This window comes from Myotis daubentonii, chromosome X (assembly GCF_963259705.1).
Source record: "Myotis daubentonii chromosome X, mMyoDau2.1, whole genome shotgun sequence".
Taxonomy (NCBI): Eukaryota; Metazoa; Chordata; class Mammalia; order Chiroptera; family Vespertilionidae; genus Myotis; species Myotis daubentonii.
The window spans coordinates 104,365,550-104,391,787 of record NC_081861.1 but is presented as its reverse complement, the minus strand read 5'-3'; the positions used below and the strand labels follow the sequence as shown (position 1 = coordinate 104,391,787).

The 26,238-nt window shown below is 39.4% G+C and overlaps 1 protein-coding gene across 2 annotated transcripts in view; it reads left to right on the top strand.

Moving 5' to 3' along the window:
• The window catches only part of BRWD3 (bromodomain and WD repeat domain containing 3), a 153,155-nt gene that overhangs the window by 30,424 nt on the left and 96,493 nt on the right, over nt 1-26,238 (top strand). The gene's annotated exons all lie outside the window — the stretch shown is intronic.

Here is a 26,238-nt window from a genome sequence, read left to right as displayed (position 1 = left end):
ATAGACGTTGGATCTTGCAGCTTGAATACAAATCTTTTTTTTTTTTGGAACCAAGTGTTTTATTTTATTTATTTATTTATTTTTTATTGCTTAAAGTATTACAAAGGGTATTACATATGTCTCCTTTTTTATTCCCCCCGCTCTTGACAATCCCCTGGCCTCCCCTACCCCCCAGTGTCTTATGTCCATTGGTTATGCTTATATGCATGCATACAAGTCCTTTGGTGGATCTCTTACCCACCCCCCTCCTGCCCTCCCACCCTCCCCGGCCTTCCAGCTGTAGTTTGACTGTTCGAGGCAGCTCTGCCTCTGTGTCTATTTTTGTTCAAAAGTTTATAATGGTCTTTATTATCCAGAAATGAGTCACGTCAAGTGGTATTTTTCCTTCATTGACTGGCTTATTTCACTTAGCATAATGCTCTCCAGTTCCATCCATGCTGTTGCAAATGGTAAGAGTTCCTTCCTTTTTAGAGCAGCATAGTATTCCATTGTGTAGATGTACCACAGTTTTCTAATCCATTCATCTACAGATGGGCACTTAGGCTGTTTCCAGATCTTAGCTATGGTGAATTGTGCTGCTATGAACATAGGGGTGCATATATCCTTTCTGATTGGTGTTTCTGTTTTCCTGGGATATATTCCTAGACATGGGATCACAGGGTCAAATGGGAGTTCCATTTGTAGTTTTTGAGGAAACTCCATATTGTCTTCCATAGTGGCTGCACCAGTCTGCATTCCCACCAGCAGTGCACAAGTGTTCCTTTTTATCCACATCCTCTCCAGCACTTGTCGTTTGTTGATTTGTTGATGATAGCCAGTCTGACAGGTGTGAGATGGTACCTCATTGTTGTTTTGATTTGCATCTCTCGGATGATCAGTGACTTGGAGCATTTTTTCATATGTCTCTTGGCTTTCTGAATGTCCTCTTTTGAAAGGTATCTATTTAGGTCCTTTGCCCATTTTTTTATTGGATTGTTTATCTTCCTTTTGTTAAGTTGTATGAGTTCCCTATAAATTTTGGAGATTAGGCCCTTATCAGATATGACATTGGCAAATATGTTTTCCCACGCAGTGGGTTTTCTTGTTGTTTTGTTGATGGTTTCTTTTGCTGTGCAGAAGCTTTTTATTTTGATGTAGTCCTATTTGTTTATTTTCTATTTAGTTTCCAATGCCCTAGGAGCTGTATCGGTGAAGAAATTGCTTCGGCATATGTCTGAGATTTTGTTGCCTTTGGATTCTTCTAGTATTTGTATGGTTTCCCATCGTATATTTAAGTCCTTTATCCATTTTGAGTTTATTTTTGTGTGTGGTGTAAGTTGGTGGTCTAGTTTCATTTTCTTGCATGTATCTGTCCAATTTTCCCAGCACCATTTATTGAAGAGACTATCTTGACTCCATTGTATGTTCTTGCCTCCTTTGTCAAATATTAATTGAGCGTATTGGTTGGGGCGGATTTCTGGGCTCTCTATTCTATTCCATTGATCTATATGTCTGTTCTTGTGCCAGTACCAGGCAGTTTTGAGAACAGTGGCTTTGTAATACAGCTTGATATCCGGTATTGAGATCCCCCCTACTTTGTTCTTTCTCAGGATCGCTGCAGCTATTCGGGGTCCTTTTTTATTCCATTTTAATTTTTGGAGAGTATGTTCTAGGTCTGTGAAATATGCCATTGGTATTTTAATGGGAAGTGCATTGAATTTATAGATTGCTTTGGGCAGTATGGACATTTTAATGATGTTGATTCTACGAATCCAAGAACATCACGTGTCCTATTTAGAATATTTCTGAGTTTTCTCTGGTGACTACTGTGAAGAAATATTAGTAGTGGTTCCCAAGGATGTCTAGCTACAGAACCATGTATAATAAAGTTAACTTTTATTTTTTATTATTATTTTTATTTATTTATTTTTAAATAAGTCTTCATTGTTCAGATTATTACAGCTGTTCTCCCCATAGCTCCCCTCCACCCGGTTCCCACCCCACCCCATCTCCTTACCACCCCCATTGTCCTCGTCCATAGGTGTTTGATTTTTGTCCAGTCTCTTCCTGCACCCCCCACACCCCCTACACCCCGAGAATTGTCAGTCCACTCCCTTTCTATGCCCCTGATTCTATTATATTCACCAGTTTATTCTGGTCATCAGATTTTTTATTCACTTGATTTTTAGATTCACTTGTTGATCGATATGTATTTGTTGTTACTTTGTAGTTCATAATTTTTATCTTTACCTTTTTCTTCTTCCTCCTCTTAAAGAATATCTTTCAGCATTTCATATAATAACTGGTTTGGTAGTGATGAACTCCTTTAGCCTGTTCTTATCTGTGAAGCTCTTTATCTGACCTTCAATTCTAAATGATAGCTTTGCTGGGTAGAGTAATCTTGGTTGTAGGTTCTTGCTATTCATCATTAAGTTAACTTTTAAAGAATGTACAAAACAAAGCAGCTGGGTAAGTAACTGTTACTCTTCTTCCTTATTTTCTCTCTTTTAAAAAAAGTGCCTAGAGAATAGTCCTTAAATTCAAGTTGAAAAATAAGAATACTTTTTAAAAGGTATACTAGCTTTTAGAACTTACTTACCCTAAGAGATTAAATAAATTTAGGCTAGAGATAATTTTAAAATATATTTAGACAAGTCATTGATAAAGATTCATAAGGTTTGTTAAAGTAAATTAGATACTTTGATGTATATTGCTAACAAATTTTCATAGCCTGGATATTACTGGGAAAAATAGAAAACTGGGTTGGGTCTAATTGGACCTAGTGTATTAAACATTTTTTTAAAATTTTTCTGGGGCAGTTTTTTACCTTTCAGTGTTTTCCAGTATTCCCTTTACTCATAATTAAGTTATTAAATTTAATTGGAATAGATTTTATTATTCATTTTTTTTTGTTTAAGAGTTACATTTTTTGCCACAATATCAACATTTTTTGTGATGCTTTATACTTCCTTCAGTCGTCACATGGGAAGCACTGAAGAGTAGCCTTCTTTCTTTCCTTCCCTTTTTAAGAATTCTTGTAACTATTTATATACATTCAAACTTTTGCTGGTTTTGTAGAGTAAGCATTTTACATTCTGACTTAGATCACTTTGTTACTTTTATAGTAATTGCTAAGGAATTTTAGTGTCCCTGGCATTGATGTTTTCACAATCTTAAATCTACCATGTTATTTGGGGAGGAACTATTACAATAGATATAAGTCAGTCAAGATGTATTGTCATGTAGAACAGTAGTTCCCCATGCTCCCTCCCTCCTCCCCCGCCCCAGCCATGGGGGATATGTTCCATGACTTCAGTAAATACCTGAAACTGCAGGTAGTATTACAACACACACACACACACACACACACACACACACACACACACACACTGTGTTTTAATCTTCTGAAATGTTTATTTCTGGGATTTTCCATTCAATATTTTCAGACGCTGGGTTACTGCAGGTAACTAAAACTACAGAAAGCAAAACTGCAGATAAGGGGGGACTACTGTATATTAGCCAAGATTCTTAAGTTTAGGATATTTAGAGAGCAGGCCTTGATGAAAACTCAGTGGAGTTGACTGAGAAAATAAGCAAGATAAATATGCAGCATTTCACATTTTTGAGACCATTTTCTCATTGTGGGGTACAGTTCTCCACAGTTACTTTAAAATCAATCAATCTTGAAGTAATTTTAAAAAATATTTGTATTGATTCCAGAGAGGAAGGGAGAATGATAGATAGAAACATTAATTACAAGAGAGAATCATTGATCGGCTGCCTCCTGCATGTCCCCTATTGGAGATCGAGCCTGCAACCCTAACTCGTGCCCTGACCATAATTTGAGCTGTGGCCTCCTGGTTCATGGGTCCATGCTCAACTGCTGATCCACACTGGCCTGGCAACAACACTACTTGATAAAAGAGTTCCTTGGTCAAGTAAATGTGGGAGACACTGAGTTTAAAAAATGTGTGTAGGTCTATTCAGAGCCTTTCATATGCTAATATGGCATTGTGAATCACCTTATGGGGAACATTTCCAAACCTGATGTGTAACATTCTGAAAATTTTTGGGGCACAAATTTGGGAAGCTGGGTTGTAAACCCTTATTTACAGCAGTAAAACCCAAAGCTCAGGAAATTACTATGTGACTGGCATAAACTTGTCTTACACACAGTCTTACAGTAGTTAGGGTCTTCCTGCTGTTTTCCTGTTGAATTCTTATATGGATATACTAGAGGCCCGGTGCACAAAAATTTGTGCACTCGGGGGGAGGGGGGCTCCCTCAGCCCGGCCTGTGCCCTCTAGCAGTCTGGGACCCCTCGGGAGATAATGACCTGCTGGCTTAGGCCTGCTCCCAGGTGGCAGAGGGCAGGCCCAATCCCTAGGTGCAGCCCCTGGTCGGGCTCAGAGCAGGGCCGATCGGGGAGTTGGGGCGCCGTCCCCTGTCACACTCAAGGCAGGGTCGATGGGGAGGTTGTGGAGCAACCCCCTGTCACGCACAGAGCAGGGCCAATCCGGGAGTTGGGGTGCTGCCCTCTATCACCCACAGAGCAGGGCGGATCAGGGGGTTGGGGCGCCGCCACTCTCACACTCAGGGCAGGGCTGATGGGGAGGTTATGGCTCTACCCCGTCACACACAGAGCAGGGCCGGGGGCGGGGGGGTTGGGGCGCCGCACCCTGTCACACACAGAGCAGGGCCCGTGGGGGGGGGAGCTCCCCCCTATCAGGCACAGAGCAGGGTGGATAGGGAGGTTGTGGCCCCGCCCCCTGTCACAGAGCCGCAGGGCAATCAGGGGGTTGGGGCACTGCCCCCTGTCACGCTGATCCCGGTGCTGGGAGGCATATTACCCTTTTACTATATAGGGTAGAGGCCTGGTGCACGGGTGGGGCCGGCTGGTTTGCCCTGAAGGGTGTCCTGGATCAGGGTGGGGGTCCCCACTGGGGTGCCTGGCCAGTCTGGGTGAGGGGCTGAGGACTGTTTTCAGGCTGGGGGTGACTGAAGCTCCCAACCGCTCCTTTTTTCCTTTTTTTTTTTTTATTCTGGGCCAGCTTTAGCTTGAGGCTTGGCTCCAGCCCTTAGGCCTCCGGCTGAAAGTAGGTTTCTGGCCTTTGCTTACAATGTTGCGAATCTGCTGGCTGAAGTTGGGCGTATTTGTTACAATGTTTCTTAAACTGCAGGCTCAGAGGCAGCTGCAGGCGGGGAACGTTGGTTTCCTCCGTCACTGAGGCAACCAAGCCTCATGTTAGTTTCAAGCTGCCTGGCTGCCGGCTGCCATCTTGGCTGACAGTTAATTTGCATATCTCGCTGATTAGCCAATGAAAAGGGTATCGGTCGTATGCCAATTACCATGTTTCTCTTTTATTAGATAGGATGTAATACTCAGTGCCAGCTGGAAGTAGATCATCACCCTTACTGTCATCAGCAAAGGGGTTGAAAGAGCGGAGGTTTTGGATAGTGGACATACACGGGAGTCCTTTTCCTGGGTAGAAGCAGCCTGCAGAAAGAAGGCTGCAGCTCAGAATGTCAAGCTAGGGGGCGCTTATGGGAGGTTGCTGATCCTCAGTGGCAGACCAGTGACTGGGACCTAATTTTTTTTTCTTTTTATTAAATATATTGGAATGACATTGGTTAATATGGTTATACTATGGAAGTGCTAGTGCCTCAAGTACAATGGTGATTTGAAGTGGTGAGACCGGACATCCTTGCCTTGTTCTTGATCTTAGGGGTAAAGCAGACATTCTTTCACCATTCATTATGATTGTAGATGTCCTTTATCAGTTTGAGGATGTGTCCTTTTCTTCCTACTTAGCATCAATATTTTAAAATATAAATAGATATGTCTCATTTATTTTATCCAGTATATTTAGAATTATACCAGCTATTTCTTGGGGCTCATTTTAACTGTATTTTATGTAGAATAGTGCTACTCACTAGAACTTTGATAATGGAGATGTTCTATCCTATGACATGATATCCAAAACAGTAGCCTCAAGCCACATGTGGCTATTGTATCTGAGGAACAAAATTTTTAATTTTTAGAAGTTTGAGTAATTTAGTATGCAATAACCACATATGGCTAAATGGTTACTGTATTGGACAGTGTGGATCCAGAACAATACAGGAACCAGTAAGCAGCTCTCTGGATAGGAGTATAATTTGGTAATAATCTATTGACTAATGATTCATTTTACAAATTTAACTTAGACTGTTTCCAATTTTTGTACTTAGACACTACATTTAGATTTTTCTATTTTGATTTTGTAACTCACTTTAAAGATCGCATTGTGCCACTTCCTTTCAATGAAAGTTTTACAATTGTCTTCGGTCAAAAACAATATAATTCGGAACTTGTCTGGACTCTCCACTATATTAGACTATTTATTCAAATGTTCCCATCCTTTATGCAGTTAATCAGAAATGCTTTTTAGTAATTAAATGAAATAGAGGTGAAGGGAGCATGGGGATGGAATTTGGGAGTTAATTCCTAAATTCCATTCTCTAGAGTAACTACCGTAATACTTTAAATATATGTGTACTTAAGTTTTCCCAGGTTGAATTTCCAAGTTCCTATAGGGTAATAGCAAAGATGCCTATTAACATTATTACAGGTCTAAGCTCCAGTCATGCCATTTCATTAGATGTTTGCTTGACTAATCAAATTCATTTTGCATTGTGCCAATATTAAATCAGGAAGAAAATGAACTACATTCAAAACAATATTAATATGTAATGCCACTCAAAAGAAATCCTGGAGCATACGTAATTAATATTTGTAGTATTGTTTGAGATCTTGTACTATAATCACTAACTATTGTTATTTTGTTAATCCCTTTAAATATTAGTATTTGTTTTGGAAACTTTGTAGTAGTTATTAAAATTTCACAGACACAACTCTTCTCCTGAGCTAGTTTGTTAGTACAGAAGTCATTTTAAAACATTTTCATATTTGTTTGAAATGAATATTTGCAAGAACTAGTATAATAGTTATCCATGATGATAGAAGTATTCTAATTCTAAATACTTTTCATGAAATTATTCAAAGGAATGGCAGCACGATGGCTTATTCATTTTAGTTTAGGACTGACATTATACCAAAAAAAAAATATATCCATTCTTATTTTTCTAAGCTGAGTCAAGGGCCTAATGTAATAAGACTGTTTTTAAAGCTTTTTTCCCTTTATCTTTAGGATATTTGACATATAGCAACATCCTGTTGTTTACATTTTAGGTCTATAATTGACACTGTATACAGCTCAGGAGGCTTGCATTACCTTTACAGCCAAATTAATATTTTTATGTTGCCATAAACTTCCATTTAGCATTGATTGGCTCTTGATTTATTGTCCATTGTATGGTTACATGTCACACTTAAATCCAGAATTCACTTGGAGGTAGGAAACTTGCCTCTTGATAGTATGCAAATATAAATTGAAATAAAGTAATGTATTTTAAACTTTTTATTTGGTTGAGGTGACTGGGTTTTTGCCAGGAATATTTGTCATCCTCCCTCTCTTATTTTATGTATTTCTTATCTTTCACCCAGGGATTACATATTTTCCAGGGTTTGCTTTATATTGCCTGCTTCCCTTTACTTACCACCTTCCTCCTTTTTGTATTCACATAATTGTTCATGAAACAAGCTGCATCTAAAATCATTACTTTTATGTATTTGTAGAGGAACAAGGGATTCTTGTCAAACCTGCAAGTAATTAAAACTGGAATATAAACTGAATCTTTTGTCTGTGCTACATTGTGAGAGCTCACTAAATATTAAATGAATGGAAGTGCTATAATTACTGTCACATTCCTTTTAAAGGCATTTATATGGTTTTATACAGCTCATGAATTTCTAGCCCCTTGTATCCATTTCTGGAATCAATATTGTATTAATAGCCTAATATGCAAGTTGTCCCCTTAGGCGGTTGTTTGACACGAGTTCGACTGGGAGACCAGGAGTTCGATCGCTTGCTATGACATACGCTGACCACCAGGGGGTGGCGTGGAACATGGCGGGTGTCAGCGACGTGCTGCGACCTCTTGCCAGCTACCTGGGGACGGGGGTGACAGGGACAGAGGTGCAGTGAGAATGCGGGGTGTCCGCTGAGCTCGCTCTCATTCCCCCTGCTACCTTCCTCCAGGATACCAGGACTCACACACAGGGGAAGCCCCCACCCACACTCAGGTGCTGGGCACAGGTGGAGGGGGGTGCGTGGGGGCCCAGCGGCCCAGGTGCTGCCCAGAGCCCAGAGTCTAGCTGGGACCTGCCCTTCCATGCCAGACACTCAAGTTTCGATCGCTGGCCAGGCACAGGGACTGCACCCGTGCACGAATTTCGTGCACTGGGCCTGTAGTTAGGATTAATAATTTTAGTTTATCAATTTGAAAGAAAACAGATTTTATGATGAATCGTAGTATCATTGGGGGACTATTTTTCTGGCAAGGGCCATTGGATATTTATAACATCATTCACGGGCCATTCAAAATTATTAACTTAAAAATTAGCCTGCTATATTTGGTCAAACAATTAACTCACCCCTAATGCCTTGGCAGGGCCAGACCAATTGATTTCGTGGGCTGTATACAGCCTATGGGCCAGATGTTCCCCACCCGTGAACTGTGAAATATAATGAAGAATTTCTGTTTAGTCCTGTTACGAACATTATTTTCCCTTTCCTCATTATTCATTTTTTAAAAATTCTTTATTGTTTAAAGTATTGCATATAATATTACATATGTCTCCTTTTTTCCCCATTGACTTCTCCCCAGCCACCTCCACTCCCTGCACATGCCCTCACCCCCCTAGTGTCTGTGTCCATTGGTTATACTTATGTGCATGTATACAAAGCCTTTGGTTGATCTTTTATCCCCCATCCTACCTTCCCCTGCTTTCCCTCTGAAGTTTGACTGTCTGTTAGATGCTTCTTGTCTCTGGCTCTATTTTTGGTCATTAGTTTATGTTGTTCATTAAATTCCACAAATGAGTGAGATCATGTGATATTTATCTTTCTCCGACTGGCTTATTTTATTTAGCATAATGCTCTCCAGGTCCATCCATGCTGTTGCAAGTGGTAAGAGTTCTTTTTTACAGCAGCTTAGTATTCCATTGTTGACATAGTATTTTCTTAGTCTATTATTATCCTTTACTTATAGGACAACTGTATTTTAACCAATCAGAAGTTTGCATGTATGCTACAATTCTATTTTCTGATTAAAATAAAATACAATTGTAAATGTTGACAAAGTGACTTTTTTTTATATAAAAAAAGACTAATCCAACATTATTTAGCCTCTTTAAATACAGCTTTTTTTTTTCTGAAAAACTTTGTATTTGAAGATGATATTGATGATTATAGGTGTGGTGTAAGAAACCTGATCTGTGAACAATAGTCTTTTCTGCCTTATGTGTATAAAGCCTTAAGACTGTTATTTTGTTAGAAGTTATTGGCTCAGCCTGGTACGTTTCTGATTCAGTCTTAAGCTTCTGCTGAAAGCACTGCTCTTTCTGCTTCCTTCTTCATCCTACTCTCACATTCCGAAGTTTATCTTTGAGGTAGGGGTTTAGCTACTGGTTCTTAGAAGTTGAAAACTTTGCTTTATTGTTTTGAAGTTGTTTAGTGGATTTAAAAACATTTCATATTGGCCCTATAGGCATCATATTGGAACATGATTTTAGTAATAATGTCTTTTGCCTTTCATTACCTTTGTTTGGCAGGTCTAGCAAAGTTGTGTTGAGTTATTCTTTAAAATAGCTAGACCTGCTATTTTCCAAAGCTTATTGGTAATGAGGCACCTTTAAATTCTCTGGGTTGCTTAATGGCCTCTATGAATATGAAGTTAGTTTGAGCTATGGTTAACACAATTCATTTTATCTTTCAGTGCCATTTACAGAAGAATTGGAGCTATTCTACTTTTATATAATCTATATTAAAGTTTAAAAATTAAAAGTTATTAAATCACACAAGGATTTGTGAATACTATGTACAGCATATTATTAAAATACTAGAGGCCCGGTGCACGAATTTGCACACGGGTGGGGTCCAGCTGGCCTGCCCCAATTGGGGCCGGGCCAGCGCTGGGGAGGGGCCGAGGGTGGTTGGCCGGCCGGCCCTGCCCCCTGGTTGAACTCCCAGTCGAGGGGACAATTTGCATATTAGCCTTTTATTACATAGGATAGGCAATAGATAAAATTGCTCAAGTTATGTGACTCATTTTTATTAAAAATCAGATATCATCAATTTGTACACTTCTGGTTTTATCTGTAGCTTGATGCCAAGTTGATGATATGCTCTTCCTCCCAGCAAATATGGTAGTTATCTGGCTTTGGTTAAATACTATATCTTTTAGTATCATTGATCAGATGTTTCCTGTGATATATTCAGTAGAATTCTGTGAGTTATTCATCTAGCAGTGAAAGTCTCTTGTATTTAGTGATTTTATGGTTTAGGCTAAGTTGTTTCTTTTTGGGCGGCAAGAGGGGCATTTGTCAGTCTTAAACTTCTGGGTCGGTAGGGTAATTTAGTTTCCTTGTTAAAGCCTCATCAACCAGAGACCACCAGGAATAAGCCTGTAGTCTGACAAAATCAGATTTATTGATTCATAGTGAGGGAGTATACTCCTGAGGAAACTTGGAAGGCCTATGGATAGAGGAAGGAGGGAAGTATCTTCTTTTTTAAATGATAACTTCTTATTTATTGAAAGACATCCAGTTGAGAGATAGAGAAATAATTGTTAGCATTTATGACAAATGATTATGATTAAGTTTCACTAATTCACATTTCTGAATTATACTTTCTGCTAATTCTAGAGCATTATATTCATGCAGCAGTGGTAGAAAAGTTTTTTACTGCTCATCCTCTTGATAAAGCAATGTAAATTTGGATCCCCAGTGAAGAATTCTGAGGAGGATTTGAAGGAAGCCTGGATTAGTTCTGAATTGGTTGCTTCTGAAGCAGATTGAGAGAATTGGGGATTAACTAGGGGTTGGGTGCTAGCATTAAGTAAGGAGGTTTAGGAATTGGGTATCTTTCTCCAGTAATAAATGAAAATAGTAAAGCAAGCTGGGGGATATTACTGGTAACAAAGCAATAGTCACTCAAAGACAGTATAGTTATGATGTTTTACAACTACTCCATGACCTTGGGAAAAACAATATTTCTGTTAACTTTAGAGCCAGCTTTATCTTGTCTGTCCTCCCAGCCTGATTAATTGCTGGGCTGATTTTTTTCTTTTTCATTCCTGGCTGGTATTCACTATTTCAATCCCGGAGAGATTTTGATTCTTTCAACATGTGGTCTTATAAATTTTTTTAAAAGCACATGGTTAACATACAGCAATTTGTTATTAATTGTATTTAAGGGCTTTTCTGGATGTTCTTAGTCTGTTTTGTTTTAGCTTAGAAACATTTTCTGACACCAGTTCAAAGTTCCATACAGAGTAAAATACTTTTAATACAAACAGATTTTTTTCCACTGTAAATAGAGAATGAATGGAGTAGACTAGTTGTCTAACAATTCCGATGTGGCCGTTTTAGAATACTCTTTAAATCTTTGTGAACTTTGCAGTAAAATCCAATTTTGTAAAACCCAGAGTCGCTAACTGACTTTGTTCAGTGTCTTGTAGGTAGAGCAAAGATTGAGGGCTATATGTTGCTTTTAGTTTTTAAAATTATTTACTATTTCAGACTTATAGCAGATTTTCTGTAATGTCATTAAATAGCATTGAAAGGTGGGAAGACTATCCTATATAATAAAAGAGAAACATGTAAAATTGACCATCCCTCTGCTACACTCACCAGCCAATCAGGGGTGAGTATGCAAATTAACCTGACAAAGGTGGTGGGTTAATTTGCATACACAGGTGCCGGGTGGAAAGCAGAGCGGGAGAGCCAGTGGAGAGTGGAGCGGCTTGGGGAAATTGGCTCCCCAAGCCACCAGACGGAGAGCAGAGAGGGAGAGCTGGTGGCTTGGAGGACTTGGCAGAGTGGGAGGCTATGGGACTGAGACAGCAGGAAGGGAAAACCAAGATCGTGGGGAGCACCAGGAATTCTGGGAATAGTAGTTTTGGTGGCAGCCCCAGGATCAGAAGAGGAAGCCCAGAGCACGGGGAGCACCAGGAATGCTGGGAATCATAGTTCTGGTGGCAGACGGATCTCCTAGACACTAGAGCAGCAGTTCTCAACCTGTGGGTCGTGACCCCTTTGGGGGCTGAATGACCCTTTCACAGTGGTCGCCTAAGACCATCGGAAAGCACATATATAATTACATATTGTTTTTGTGATTAATCACTATGCTTTAATTATGTTCAATTTGTAACAATGAAATTGGGGGTCATCACAACATGAGGAACTGTATTAAAGGGTCGCAGCATTAGGAAGGTTTAGAACCATTGCACTAGAGCAAAGTGAGCCTGGAGCAAGTTACTGTTGCGGTGGGGGATGGAGGGAAAGCAAAGGTGAGAGACATAAGTAAAATCAGAGTGTCTAGGAAAAATTAAAGGGAAGATATCCTAAAACTTCCAGGAAATCTCCACCAATGAAGCAAAGAAAAAAAAGCCTCTATTATTCTGTGAGCAACAAACCAAACTGAGTTGGCATCTCAATTTGCTCATATGATTGCAAATACAGACAGAAGCTCCCGGATAGGAGAGGGCTCCCCTGAGGGATCCCAGATTGGAGAGGTGTAGGTCGGGCTGAGGGACCCCCACAACCTCCAGTGCACAGATGTCGTGCACCGGGCCCCTACTTGAACTATAATCAGGAGACCTGGATTCAATCTATGCTCTGCCATTTATTGGCTCTGTAATGTTAGGCAAGACATGTAGTTTCTTTGGACCTTAATTTCCTCATTTACAAGTTGAAGTAAATACTTGCCTTCAGATCTCACAGGATTTCTGTGAACTCAAATGAGAAGTCTGCAGATTACCTTATAAGCTTTAAAATGTTACACAAATGTAATTTATAATTATGATATTGGGTCACTGATACTGATAATAATGACTCATAGATTAAAGATCTAGTATTTGAGTTATCTTTATGAAAAGATCATATAACTCACATGCAACCCTTGTAGTTGCATATCTGAACTTAAGTCTCAGACCTGTTGTTTGGCTTCAAATCCAGTGCTTCTCCCACAAAATTCCTAGCAAACTAAGTAATATGTATTTCCTACTTGCCATAATAGAACGTCTTGACCATTGTAGGTGCTCTGAGATATTTATAAGGCTCATTTGCTATTACTTTCCAAAATAGTTTCCAGCTCTGGTTTATTTTCAGAAGCATAGTTTTCACATTTATTGTGTGTGTTTTAAATAAGACATGGGATAATAAGGTGGGAATTGGTAAATACTGTAATTTTATTCAATATACTTTGAGGTCCAATTGTATCAAGTACAGCCTCTTGAAAAATGAGTAGTGGCTTTATTCAGAAGATAATTGCCTGTTTGCTATATAATAAAAGTCTAGAGTTTGTGGTGGGAGATGAGATTGGAAAAAAAAGATACGGACCAATTATTCTGAACCCTCCATGCTAAAAGTATGGATTTTTTTGATAAAGGGTTAGATAGTGAAAGTTTTTGGCTTTCTGTGTCATTTGGTCTCTGTTGCAACTACTCATCTCTGTGGTAGTGTGAAAGCAGCCAGTGATGGGTGCATGATGCAGTGTGCAGATGATATTTTGTTAAATTGTACACTTGAAAAATGTATTTTTTTATGAACCAATGTTACCCCAATAAACTCAATTTTTAAAAAAACAGCCACAGGTAATCCTATATAATAAAAGGCTAATATGCAAATTGATGGGTTGCTATGACGCGCACTCACCACCAGGGGGGCAGCTCCTGTGTTGAGTGTCTGCCCCCTGGTGGTCAGTGCACTCTCACAGGGGGAGCGCTGCTCAGCCAGAAGTCCTGAGCCAGGGCTCATGGCTGGCAAGCACAGCGGTGGTGGTGGGAGCCTCTCCCAACTCTGGCAGCGCTAAGGATGTCCTACTGATGGCTTAGGCCTGCAAGCCATCAGTTGGACATCCCCCTCTGTATCTCCGGGACTGCAAGAGGCTCCCTGCCGAGTGCACGAATGTTATGTACCAGGCCTCTAGTAAGTATATGAATGAGCATGCTGTTTTCCAGTGAAAATGTATTTATAAAAATATGTGATGGGCTGAATTTGGCCCACGGACTTCATTTTGCCAATCCCTGCTCTATACCATACTAATGAGTGTAGTATGAACCAATGGATACTCTTTTTGTTTTGTTAATCCTCACTGGAGGATGTTTTAGAGAGGGTAGAAGGAAGGGGAGAGGGGGAGGGAGAGAGGAGAGAGAGAAAGAAACGTTGATATGATAGAGCCACATCAATCAGTTGCCTCCCACACGCACCCCAACTGGAGCAGGGAACCTGCAACCCAGGTACATGTCCTTGACCAGAATCAAACTTGGGACCCTCCAGTTCATTGGCCGGTGCTCTAACCACTGAGCATGCCAGTCAGGGCTGTTGTATACTTTTGAATAGAAAAATTATATAATCAGATTTTTATTTTGAAAAGATAACTCAAGTTGCAAAGTGTAGGATAAATAAATTGGAGAGTTGAAAGACTGGAAGAGATACAGAGAAATCAGAGGGAAAACTGTTACTATAGATGTAGAGAGGAAATGAAGAGTATCAGTGAAAGGTAAAAGATTAGAGATAAAGACTGGCAATATTTCATATGTGGGTAGGTAAGATTGCAGCGATAGGGACAAGAGAGCCCTAGATAGAATTTGAATGAATTATCAGCATTTCATCAAGGGTAAATCAGAGTAGAAAAAACAATATAAAAAACCAAGAAAGCAAGGTTTAGAAAGGCAGGGAGGAGCACAGAGGATTTTTAGGGGGTTGAAACTACACTATATGATACTATTATGGAAACCCATAGAATGTACAACAACACGAGTAGCGTTTAGATGATGATGACATGTCATTTTAGGTCATCGACTATAACAAATGAACTATGGATGCTGATAGTGGGGGGGGGGGCTCTGTTTATGGGGAGCAGAGGACATACAGGAACTCTACTTTCTGCCAGATTTTGCTGTGAACCTAAAACTGTTCCAAAAAATAAAGTTTATTAAATAATTGAAAAAAATTTCAGGGGACGAATCAGAAATAATACCTTGTAAATCATAAGAAAATTTTATCAGTTTTTCAGATTTGATCAATATTCACAATAAAACCTACTGGTTTTTATAGAATTACTAGGGGCCCAGGGCACGAATTCATGCACCTTGAAAGGAACTGTGGGCCGCGAGGCTGCAGTGGGCAAAGGGGTGGTTCCTGACCCATCCTCTGTGCCCCTGCCCGGCCCCTCCTGCTGCAGCCCCTAGTCCCCTGTCTGCTGGCAGCTCCGCTCCCATCCCTCCCATGTGCTGGCAGCACCTGCCCCGCTCGCACCCACTGACTGCGTGGAGCAATTGGGGCTGATGCCTGCAGTGGGTGCAAGCGGAGCTGCCACTGTCAGTGGGTGCAAGCGGCAGCTGCTCCGGCCGATGGCCCCTCAGGAGCAGGGGGAGGTGGAGAAGCCCTGAGGGGTGATTGGGGCCGGCAAAGCCTCCACTGCTGCCCACTGCCAGCGCTGTGTCTCCAATGCCCGCCATGTTCCTCGCTGCCCCCTGGTGGTCAGTGCACATCAAAGCGAGCAGTCGAACTCCCGGTTGAGGGGACAATTTGCATATCAGGCTTTTATTATATAGGATAGTGAATTTTCTCAGTCATTTTGAACTATAAAAAAATATCATAGACTAGGCAGATTATAAACAACAAACATTTATTTCTCACAGTTCTGGGTTCTTGAGAAGTCCAAGGCCCTGGCAGATTTGGTGTTGATGTGGGCCTGCTTTCTAGTTTATAGTGTCTTCTCTCTGTAACCTCACATGAAGGAAGGGGCAAGGGAGTTCTCTCAGGCCTCTTTTATAAGGGTCCTAATTCCATTCATGAGGGCTCTGCCCTCATAATCGAATAACTTCCTAAAAGCCCCATCTTCAATATCATTGCATTGGGCATTAAGTTTTCAACATATGAATTAGGGGTAGGCACAAACACTTAATCTATGGCAGATATAAATTGTTATTTAAGTGAAATACAAAGTTTAATGAACATTCAGAAAGGAGAGAGGAAACTGATTAAAAGAAACAAGGGAAGATTTTAAGGAATAAATAACCTTTGAGGTGAACTTTTAAGGATTGATTATAAGTTGAAGGTTAGAACATTCCAGATGAGAGGATATCTACATAGGACAGAAAAGAAGGCTTGTCTGGATTTCAAGTGGAAAATTGATGCCCTGGAGGAGTAAGAATTATGGTTGGATATTTTGGGAATGGTGTGGCCAGATTAATTAAACAAATACTTGAATATTTTTTGCTTTCAAGGGACTAAGCTAGGTCAATGCATGACATTAATCTCTATCCTTAAAATGCTTATAATCCTAGATCAGAGATGTGTAGAACTAATAAAAGGACCTTGACAAGTAGGAGAGTTAATTTTTGTCTGAAATGATTGAGAAATATTTCATGGAAAAGGAGGTGGTTTTAGGCTATGAGTTCAAAGATAAGAAGAATATTGACAGGCTGAAATGGCAGAGGTAAGCATAAAGCCAAAAGAATACAGTAAGCAAAGGTTCCACTGTGGTAAACTGAGAGAAGTTTGGTTTAAGTGTAAGACTCAAGGGATTGCCTATAGTTTTATCAGATGTTCTCAGTTTTACTTATATTCACTTGAGTGTGAATATGTGGTTATGGGGTTCTATACAATTTTATCATTTGTGTATCCACCTCCACAGTTAAGATAAAGGTGAGGATCCTTCATGTTGCCCTTTTATAACCACAACCACCCATCTCCTGCCTGACCTACCCACACAGTCTTGTCAGCCACAAATCTGTAGTCAAGAATGTTATATAAATGTAATCATACAGTATATAACTTTATTTCACTTAGCATAATTCACTGGACATTCATCTAAATTGTTGCATATATCAATGTTCATTCCCTTTTATTGTTGAGTGGTATTCCATAGTATGGATTATACAACCGTTTGTTTGACCTTTCACTAGTTGGAGGACATGTGTTGATTATAGATTTTGACAATTATGAATAAAGCTGCTATGAACATTTGTGGATAGGTTTGTGGATTTTTTTTATTTTTCTTCTCTGTTCTCTCTCTCTCTCTTTTTTTTTTTTTTTAGTGTGTTTCATTTCTTGGGAATAAAAGCTCAAGAGTACAATGGTAGATTGTATGGTAATTGTATGTTTAGTCTTTTGTTTTTTTTTTAAGAGACTGCCAAACTATTTTCTAGAATGGCTGTAGCATTTTACATTCCCAGCAGGAACATACATAAGTGACCCATTTTTTCCACATATTCACCAGCATTTGATAGTGTCATGGTGTTTTATTTAAGCTGTTTACATGTGTGTAGTGATATATCATTATGGTTTTAATTTGCATTTCCCTGATGGCTACTTAAGTTGATCATCTTTCTGTGTGCTTATTTACTATATGTGTATCCTTTTTGATGAAATATCTGTTCACATCTTTGACCCATTTCTTTTTTTTTTTAATATATTTTATTGATTTTTTTACAGAGAGGAAGGGAGAGAGATAGAGAGCCAGAAACATCGATGAGAGAGAAACATCGACCAGCTGCCTCCTGCACATCTCCCACTGGGGATGTGCCCGCAACCCAGGCACATGCCCTTGACCGGAATCGAACCTGGGACCCTTCAGTCCGCAGGCCGACGCTCTATCCACTGAGCCAAACCGGTTTCGGCGACCCATTTCTAATTAAATTATTTTATTGTTGAGCTTTCTGTAAATTATAAGTCTGTGTATTTTTAATATTTATGGCACATATTGCCACTTTCTTCAGGAAGATTATACAGATTTATGTTCCTACTAGAGGCCCAATGCACGAAATTCGTGTAAGAGTAGGCCTTCCTAGCCCCTGGCTGCTGGCATCGGCTTCTCTCTGGCAACCGGGACCTGGGCTTCCCTCGCAGCCCTGGCTTTGTCCAGAAGGACGTGTGGTGTAATTAGCATATTACACTTTTATTATAATAGATACCAAGCGTATATGAGAGTATCTGTTTCATTTCATTCTTGCCAACATTGGAAAGTAGCATTAATTTTTTTTTTAATTTTGACAATTTAAAAAGCAAAAATAGCATCCCATTTTAGTTTGTATTTTTGATTAGAGATGTCATATTGATTGGTCTTCTATTTCTCCTTCTATTTTGTCTTTTGTGTTTATCTTCGTTTTACTGATTTAGAAATGACTTTATAAGAGTACTATATTCAATTTGAGATATATAAAAAGGTATTAATAATTAAAATTCTTAATTTTACTCTGTAGAGATAAGTACCATTAAAATGGTGAGTAGTCGAAGAAAAAAAAAGAGAGTTCTTTTTATATTTTAGATAACAGTCCTTTGTCAGGTATATCATTTGCAAATATTTTCTCCCTATTTGAGACTTAACTTTTCATACTCTTTACAGAGGTTTTCATAGACCAAAAGTTTTTATTTTGATAGCATCCAATATATCAGTTTCCCCTTTCATATGGATCATCCTTTTTTCATATGTCTAAGAATTTTTTGCCTAGCCCCAGATCCTGGAGATTTCCTTCTGTCTTTTCTCTGAAAGCTTATTAGTTTTGTGTTTATATTTAATTCTATGACCTATATTGAGTTAAATTGTATAGTATATAAAGTTTAGACAGAGGTTCATTATTATTTTTTTGAGGTTCATTGTTTACCTATGGATGTCTCATTGCTTCAGCAACATTTGTTGAAATGACTATTCTTCCTCTATAGAATTTGATTTGTAGTTTTTTCAAACATTAGTTTAAAATATTTATGTGGATAGTCTGCCTGGTGTGGCTCGATGGTTGAGCATTGATCTATGAACCAGGAAGTCATGGTTCGATTCCCGGTCAGGACACATACCTGAATTTTGGGCTCAGTCCCCAGTGCAGGAAGTGGCCAATCAGTGAATCTCTCTCATCATTGATGTTTCTATCTCTCTCCCTCTCCCTTCCCCTCTGAATTCAATAAAAACATATTTTGAAATATTTATGTGGATCTGTTTCTTGGTCCTCTCTTCTGTTCAATTGATCTATGTGTTTATCTCCTTACCAGTAGCAAATTTTTTTGATTACTGTAGCTACATAGTAAGCTTTAACATTGGAAAGAGCAATCCCTCCCACTCTATTCTTTGTCAAGATTTTTTCAATATTCTAGGCAATTTAAAAGTAAACGTTAACTCACACATGCACGATAAATATAAAGCTCTTGCTGGTGCCAATCTCACACATGTTTTTTTTTTTTAATTAAATCTTTATTGTTCAGATTATTACAGTTGTTCCGCTTTTTCCCCCCCATAGCTCCCCTCCATCCGGTTCTCACCCCACCCTCCGCCTTCACTCCCCCCCCCCCCGCCCACTGTCCTCATCCATAGGTGCACGATTTTTGTCAGGTCTCTTCCCACATCCCCCATACCCCTTCCCCCCCCCCCCGAAGAATAGTCAGTCCACTCCCTTTCTATGCCCCTGATTCTATTATAATCACCAGTTTATCCTGTTCATCAGATTATTTATTCACTTGATTTTTAGATTCACTTGTTGATAGATGTGCATTTGTTGTTCATAATTTGTATCTTTACCTTTTTCTTCTTCTTCCTTTTCTTAAAGGATACCTTTCAGCATTTCATATAATACTGGTTTGGTGGTGATGAGCTCCTTTAGCTTTTCCTTATCAGTGAAGCTCTTTATCTGACCTTCAATTCTGAATGATAGCTTTGCTGGATAAAGTAATCTTGGTTGTAGGTTCTTGGCATTCATCACTTTGACTATTTCTTGACACTCCCTTCTGGCCTGCAAAGTTTCTGTTGAGAAATCAGCTGACAGTTGTATGGGTACTCCCCTGTAGGTAACTGAGTTTATTTCTCTTCCTGCTTTTAGGATTCTCTCTTTGTCTTTTCCTCTTGGCATTTTAATTATGATGTGTCTTGGTGTGGTCCTCTTTGGATTCCTTTTGTTTGGGGTTTTCTGCGCTTCCTAGACTTGTAAGTCTATTTCTTTCACCAGGTAGGGGAAGTTCTCTGTCATTATTTCTTCAGATACGTTTTCAATATCTTGCTCTCTCTCTTCTTCTGGCACCCCTATAATTCAGATGTTGGTACGCTGGAAGTTGTCCCAGAGGCTCCTTACACTATCTTCATACTTTTGGATTCTTTTTTCATTTTGCTCTTCCCGTTGGGTGTTTTTTGCTTCTTCATATTTCAAATCTTTGACTTGATTCTTGCTATCGTCTAGTCTGCTGTTGGAACTCTGCATAATATCCTTTATTTCAGTCAGTGTATGCTTAATTTCTAGTTGGTCCTTTTTCATAACCTCGAGGGTCTCACTAGATTTCTTGAGGATCTCACTACATTTATCGGTGGTCTCACCAGACTTTTTGTGGGTCTTACTAAATTTATCAGCAGTTTCTAGAAAGTTCTCGAAACACCTTAAAAGTGTGGTTTTGAACTCTATATCCAGTCATTTGCTTTCCTCCATTTCTGTCATTTGTATTCTGTTTCTTTGTCTCCACATTTTTTATGCTTCCCTGTGTTGGTAGAGTGGCTTTGTGTGCTAGGTGTCCTATAGGGCCCAGTGGCTCAGCCTCCCCAATTACCTGAGGTGGACACTCTTGGTGCACCCCTTTGTGGGCTTTGTGCACAGTCTTGTTGTAGTTAAGCCTTGATTGTTGTAGGTATCACTAGGAGGAATTGACCTCCAGGCCAATTGGCTGTGAGGATCAGCTGTGTCTATGGTGGAAGAACTTCTGTGCTGAAGACACCCTTCTGGGGCAAGACTTACTTCAGTGGGGCTTTATTGCTCACTGAGTCTGCTCCCTGAGTGTGTCCCCTATGGATCTGAGGAGTTTTAATTGGATGGTACCACTCTGACCAATGGGTACACTGGCTCTTGGATCTAAGGAGGTGCTAATTTAGCCTCTGCCTGAGGCTACCCAGCAGGAGCTATGAAGAGATCTGCAGATTCCCCTTCCTTGTTGGGGTTTGGAGGTGCCCAAATGAGGCCCAGCTGTGAAGCAATGCAAGCTGTTGTGGGGCCTTGGGCCTTCTCTTGGAAGTTCTGGGTCTGTCTGGCCCAGCTGCAGTTTGTTAGGTAATTTTCAGATTGCAAAGGGCCAGGGCATTCATGTGCAAAAGCTGCTGCCACAGCTTGGGTTGGGCAGGGTCTCAGGGAATCAACAGGGCGGAGCAAGCAGCTATGGCTGATCCTCAGCCCTGCCCTAAGGGGCCCTGCATCTCAGTGTCCTGGTAATGGCTGCAAGCACCTTTGAGAGAAAGCCGCCCTCAAGTTCCGAGTTCTGCCCTCTGCCAGATGGTCCAGTTTCTCCCTGTATGAGTCTGGGTCCCCAGAGACTCACCTGGAAATGGAATTCAGAGCAGTCGGGGGCTTGTGACTCCCTCCCGATTCAGAAAGACAGCCGCGTCCTCAGGTGCCAGACCTTCCTGCATGTGCCTCCATACCTCTGCACTTCTGCACCTCCTCTGAGTCTCAGTGTGCTTTTCTCTTTCCTTCTAGTTGTAGAATTTCCACTCAGCCAACCTTCCTGTGGTTCTGGATGATGTCCGTTTTGTCTTTTAGTTGTATTTTTGAATTTGTTGGGGGAGGCAGCAATTTCTGGTGTTTACCTATGCCGCCATCTTGGTTTCCTCTCACACATGTGTTTTGATCTGTCATTGTTGATCGTGTATTTGGTTGGCACTTCTATTACAGAAAAAGGGTGAATAGTGATATTAAAATATTTCTTCTAATTAATGTCCTTTCAATGTGTACAAATCCATGCACTGGGCCACTAGTTTTAGAATAAGCTTGTCAGTGTTTGCAAAAGCTTTTTGAAAGGAATTTCATTGAGCCTATAAATCAGTTTGGGAGAATTGACACGTTTACTGTGTCAAGCCTTCTAATCCATGAACATGGTATATCAACATTTATTGAGGTATTTGATTTCTTTCATCAGCATTTTGTGATTAATATTGTATGTGTTAAGTGTATATCTAAGAATTCCGTTTTTTTAAAAAATATATTTTTATTTACTTCAGAGAGGAAGGGAGATGGAGAGAGAGATAGAAACATCAATGATGAGAGAGAATCATTGATTGGGTGCCTCCTGCACGCCCCCTACTGGGGATCGAGCCCGCAACCCGGGCATGTGCCCTTGATCGGAATCAAACCAGGGACCCTTCAGTCTGGAGGCCAATGCTCTATCCACTGAGCCAAACCGGCTAGGGCCAGTTTTTTTTGAATGATTGTAAATGATACTGTTTTTTTTAAATATTGTGTTTTTAGTATTGGTCTCTCATGTTCATTGTTAGTGTATATAGATGCAATTAATTTATGTGTGTTGATGTTATTCCCTCTGACCTTGCTGAGCTCACCCATAATTTCTAGGAGTTTTTAAATCCCATCCTGTTTTTCTTTATATTTTAGTTTTGGAATTGGATGATTTGGCAGCTTTAATTATGTTCTGGTTTGGTTTGGGCTAGATTTAAGGATTGGGGTGAAACCTGTTGTAGTGACTAGAGCATAATTTACATATTGAGACAAATTATAATTTTATTTTTTTACTTATTGATTTTATAGAGAGATGGGGAGGAAGAAGGAGAGAGAGAAAGAAACATTGATTTGTTGTTCCACTTATTTATGTATTCATTGATTGCTTCTTATATGTGCCCTGATCCTTGATCGAACCCACAGACTTGGCGTATTGGGCCAGTGCTCTATTGTTTTTATTTTTCTCTCATTTTGAGAAATGCTATTATGGAATATTGGTTAAGAGATCAGTTTCTGAAGCCAGATTGCTTGGCTTGAATATTGGCTCTGCCATTTAGTAGCTTGGGGTCTTGTATAAATCGTTTAACCCTTCTATGCCTCAGTTCCCATGTCTCTTAAAGGAGGGTATTAATAGTATTAACTTCATAGGGTTAAATAAGTTAAACATGAAGTGATTAGCACAGTGGCTGGCACAAAAAAAGTGTTAAATAAATGTTGCTTTATTATATAACAGATTTTTTGTCAACTTTAGTCAGCAAAGTATGTACTATTCATTTATGTTTAATCATTTTCTTTAATATAGAGATCACTATCCCTCAGGGTCCAATTTAATATGAAACTTTCCCCCTTTTTCTCCCACCCCATTTTTGAATGTGAGATCCCAGAGAGGAGAGGAAAGGGAAGAGGAATAGGACTAAATTTCACAGGAACTAAAGCCTACTGTGCTATATGTTTTACAAAATTCACCTCACTTAATTGTCAAGTATGTGGTATTATGCCTATTTTATAGATTTTATGGATGGAGAAGAAGGTAGGCCATTTTTTCCTCAATGCTATATTGCCTTTTTACTGTCATTTTGTCAAACTAGGGTAGCTTGGTAAAGCCTGAGCCAACTCTTCTAGTACCTGTTGAGCTTTTTGCCTGGCTCTTTGATTTTCCCACAGGATTACTATGTATTATGTCTTTTGTCCCCACTCCCCCCACCAAAACACATGTCCCCATGATTTACCCTTCTGTATCGAATGACAACCTGGTACCCACAAAAACAAGGGGGAAAGTTCACAGCTTTAGACCCATCAATATCTTTTATTTGGTCTATGTGTCTCTTTCTATACAGTACCATACTGTTTTTATTATTATAGCTTTATAGTTTAAAATCAGGAAGTGTGATAACTTCTGGTTTTGTTCTTTCTCAGGATTGTTTTGCTTATTTAGTGTCTTTTCTGGTTCCATACAAATTTAGGATTGTTTTTTCTATTTCTGTGAATTATGCCATTGGAATTTTAATAAGGATTGTGTTAAATGTATAGACTATAAGTAAAAATACCATTCTAATATTGAATTATAATTTTCTAATTTTGTCTATTTTCACCTTTGCCACACTTGTGTGCTTTCTTATGTTTTCCTGTAGCTTATTGGTGTCTTTTGTATTCAGCTTCAAGAACTCACAGTATTTCTTACAAGGCAGCTTTTGTTTGTCTGGGAAAGCCTTATTTTTCCTTTGTATTTGGTGAATAAAGTATTCCTAGTTGGCAGTTTTTTTTAAATCTTTCAACACTTTCTCTTTTTTTGGTGAATGCATGTATGTATTTATATAAATCATAGTCTCATTTACATTTTATATAATTTATTTGGCTTATCTCTTCTCGTCCACTCAACCCCATATAGAGATATATCAGTCTGTTCCATGCCTTCATACTTTAGGTCTTATTTTATTTCAGTGACTCAGATTATTATTTGTATTTTCTATATTGTGATTTATTTGTTAATTTCCTTAACCCACTAATCTATTAGAGCTTGATGGTGTTCTTATGGATGGTTAGTTTTATGTGTTTTAAAATATTAAGACTTTGTCATATTTGTTATAAATGTTTTCAATTTTTTTTTCTTTTAAAGTAATTACTGGTTTTCTCTGTAAAGGAGTCGTAAACGGTGAATTTTTTTTCTTTATTTTTTCCATTATCATTTATCCCCTATAGCTTATGCTAAGTGAAATAAGCTAGTTAGAGAAAGACAACTAATATGATTTCACACATATGTGGAATTTTATTAATAAACTAAAATCTAATTTTTGTATACTATAAAGATACATAGCCCTAACCGGTTCTGCTCAGTGGATAGAGTGTCGACCTGGGACTGAAGGGTCCCAGGTTCGATTCTGGTCAAGGGCATGTACCTTGGTTGCGGGCACACCCCCAGTAGGGGGTGTGCAGGAGGCAGCTGATCGATGTTTCTAACCCTTTATCCCTCTCCCTTCCTCTCTGTAAAAAATCAATAAAATATATTTTCTAAAGATACATAAAAATTTTAGTAACTTTCTGAATTAACAGTTTGGGCCCAAGGTATTAACTCTTATGGGGTGCTGTATATTTTGTTCATATGATTGTGTTCCTTTGGCTATTTAGAAACTCAGTATTTGCTGGATGAATGACTGCATTTCTGATAGGTATTTACCTCTCCTCTCTTTCACTGATTCTCTTTCTATCTCTGCTCCTCTTCTCAAAGTTGTTTTTATTTTTATGCTTCAAGCAGTGGTTTTCAACCAGAGACAGTTCTCTCTCCTTCCTAGGAGTCATTTGGCGATGTCTGGAGATATATTTGCTTTATCACAACTTGGTGGTGGTGGGGCGTTACTAGCAACTAGTGGGTAGAGGCCAGGGATGCTGCTGAACACTCTAAAATATAGAGATAGTCTTCGATCATGAAGAATCATATGCCAGGGTGTCAGTAGTTCTGAGGTTGAGAAACCCTGCTTTAAAGTAACACGTCTTTTCCTCTATCTACTTGCAAAATATGTATAGAAAAAAGCAAAGCAGAAGTAATTAATGCTTGATTGTTTCAAGGAACTCCAAGCAGTAAGGAATGTTTGATTAAAGAGGGAAGTTTACTGGAGTCCCAAAGTTATGGTGCAGTATGTTATTGCTCTTCCCAATGTAGAATTGTGGACATTTCTAGAGCTTGGGAGATGTCAAAGAGCAATTCTTTAGAGCTGTCAAAAAGAAATTCTCTTACCTGTTACTAATGCTTATGGATTTTCTACCATTATTTATTCAGTATCTCTTAGTGTTACATAAATACCCAGTTCTCTATTTCTTATGATATACATGCAAAGTTTTGTTTATTTTGCTATTCATCATTCATTTTTTGTCATTTTGTCAGTTTAAAATGGCCAATGGATCTACCTTTGCCTGAAAAAAGACTTCATTGCTCTTAAAATTGATTCATTGAAAGGTTTCATGTTTTTTAAAAAAATATATATTTTATTGATTTTTTACAGAGAGGAAAGGAGAGGGATAGTTAGAAACATCGATGAGAGAGAAACATTGATCAGCTGCCTCCTGCACACCCCCCACAGGGGACATACCCACAACCAAGGTACATGCCCTTGACTGGAATCAAACCTGGGACCCTTGAGTCCGCAGGCCGACACTCTATCCACTGAGCCAAACTGGTCAGAGCAGGTTTCATGTTTTTTATTGTGGCATGTTTCTGATTATACTAATCCACCTGCAACTCAATTCTTGCCTTTTGTCTTGCTTTAACATAAAGCTATTATCATTTATCGTATACTAGAGGCCTGTTGCATGAAGAGATTCGTGCAATAGGCCTTCCCTTCTCCTGGCTGTGGGCACCGGTTTCCCCCCGGCACCCGGGACCCAGGCCTTCGCTCTGGC